Genomic DNA, 2,869 nt, shown 5'->3' with positions numbered 1-2,869 from the left:
CTTATATATATATATAATTGATGAGTAGTATTCCAAGCCGAAAAAGAACGAACAAATCCTTGTTCGTGTTCAGCTCATTCGTATATAAAAGTATTCGTGCTCGACTCATTAACTTGACGAACAAATCAAACACAAACTGTTTAAAGAACCGAACATGAGCTTCTTAACGAAGCAAACATTAGTTGTTCGCAAATAACGAGCCATTTTAACAGCCTACTCATAAGAGAGAAAATTTGATTTTTAATGACAACTAAATTAGAGATTGATAATTAAAACATACTTAAAACATCAACCATTCCCACATCTTCCACTAAAAGTGATATTTCTCTCCCATATTTTTAAAAAGCACGCTACTTATTGCCTACGTATTTTGAATGTTTTCAAATAAAATTTTTTATATCGCATTATGATTTTATAAACAGCATAAGCAAACAACAAGGCTGTAGACAATATGCGTTGATGGGTGAAAAAGCAATTCTCAGCTCAATTTTAATGAAGTGATTAAAATCTCCCGTAATTTGCCATTTAAAATATATTATTCATTTTCAGCCCTTTTGTAAAAAATTGAAAGAACTTTTCCTTGGGGGCAGCTGTAGCATATTAAATAATCTGCTGATAAGTTGATTAAAAATAATCTGATGATAAGTCAGGTGCGGTGGCTATTATAATTTTTTATTTTTTTAAAAAAGTCAGATCGCAGCCAAAAAGCTCCCACCGCACCTAAATAGGTGCAGCGTGAAAATGTTGTTTTCAGCGTTTTGAAAACGCATAAGCTGTCAAAAGGCAATTTACCCAAATAGGCAAGGTGCGTTTTCAAAACATCATCGCACCAAATAAGCTGCCCCAAACAGACCCGAAGTTAACACATGTTATTAAGGATTAGACGTGCTATTAATTGATTTTTTCCCTCCTTAGTTGAGGAGAAGAAAAAGAGTAATACAATAAAGACAACAACAAGCTTTTATCCCGCCAAGTGTGTTATCATATTTTCATTTAATTCTAATAAATTAAGATCATTTTTTACACAATTGGCCCGATGCATTCCTCTACTTCAACCAACCAACTTGAATTTTACTAACAAGTTGAGAGTTATGAAACATAAAAAATAAGCAAATAAAAATTATACAAAATACCCCATGGGCATAAAATTGTGGGAGAAAAAAACATACTTTGAAGTTCTCGCTATTCACGTCGAGATTTACATACATACCAACTCGATTCATACATATTTACATATCTTACCCCTAAACTTGTTTTTACATATATGTCATTTTACCTATGCATGCATGAAAATGCATTTTTCCATTTTTTAAAGTTAAAAATAGCGATATTTTTTTATGTGATATTAAAGATTTGGGTGGTATAAATGTAAAAAAGAAAATGTTAGCCGTAAGATACGTAAATACATAAGAATTGGGTGGTATGCATGTAAATACCCTTTTTTTCAAACAAATTTATGCTTCACCTAAAACTTGTTACGCTTACTCGAATAGTCTTTATACAGCAATAAGGTAATCATTAGAATTCTCCACATTATTCAACTTCATTAAAAGCCTCCACATACTTCGATCTTCGTTAAAACCTCTTTATAGCACTATTATTTGAAATTATTATGAATGTATTAGAATATGCATAAAGCTTGAGAACATAGCATCATATGTAAGATGATAAAACAATTTCATGGAAAGTATGATAATTTACATGTCAAATCACAAATATGAATATACAAAAATTTTAATTGTCCTTTATCTCGCAGAGTCGAGCCCACCTGTAGAAATGGTTGAATCGAGCCACCTGTAGAAATGGTTGAATCAAGCTCGTCTACCAAAGAAACTAGTCGAGCTTATCGTCTTCCTACTCAAGCAGATGACTTAGACTTATCCTTGTGAAGGTAGCAACCTGAGAAAAACATCATGACCAACTAGGACACCCGTCAATCTCTCCTTCAAAGAGGTAGCCCGACACTGAGGTTCAATCCCATCGCCCAAGCATTGAGACTAGCCCTTGTATCGGCAATACCTAACATTAGCTGATAATGCCTCATATACATGATACTGGTGCCTCATATACATGATACTGGTCAGAGAGAAATCAACGCCATAGTCCTTGATGTCCTACTCCAATTTTATATTATTCTCGACCTTACGTACAAAATGGAGGATAAAAGGAAAGGTGGAATCGATCGCTCTCTCCTTTTTTCCTCTTAAGCTATCTTCCCTGAGAGGCTCTCTCTCTCTCTCTCTCTCTCTCTCTCTCTCTCTCTCTCTCTCTCTCTCTCTCTCTCTCTCTCTCTCTCTCTCTCTCTCTCTCTCTCTCTCTCTCTCTCTCTCTCTCTCTCTCTCTCTCTCTCTCTCTCTCTCTCTCTCTCTCTCTGAAAGTCTATAATTTGAAGAAACTTCTAAGGAGCCAACTTTCCTCGAATTCATTGGAGGTCGAAAAGGGATATATCCTCAAGGTTTCTTCCAAGAATCTCTTCAATCTTACTCTCTCCTTATAGCACTCTTCTTGTATATACCCACAGGCAATATGAAACCCTATTCACTAAAAAAATTCAACATTCTGAAAGGTACATTGAGTGTGGAGCTCATACATAAAGTTTGAGAGGAATATCCTTATTTTTTGGAAAAACGACCTCTAAGAATGATGGATTACACTAGAGACATTGTGACTTAATAAATCAGCCAGTTGATAGAAGCAATGAGAATGAAAATGTAAGACATGAGGGAAGCATCTCGAACTCATTCTCGGACCAAAACATAAACTGAGTTGTCAAGATCAGCGACTCATGCTTAGGATCCGCGAAGAATAGAAGGTGCGAAGAATGTAAGGAGCACCGACACTGGAGACGCAAAGACAAGGACAATCGAGC

The sequence above is a fragment of the Phalaenopsis equestris genome, unplaced genomic scaffold, assembly GCF_001263595.1.
Source record: "Phalaenopsis equestris unplaced genomic scaffold, ASM126359v1 Scaffold000237, whole genome shotgun sequence".
In the NCBI taxonomy this organism is placed as follows: Eukaryota; Viridiplantae; Streptophyta; class Magnoliopsida; order Asparagales; family Orchidaceae; genus Phalaenopsis; species Phalaenopsis equestris.
Note: the sequence above shows the minus strand (reverse complement) of the source record.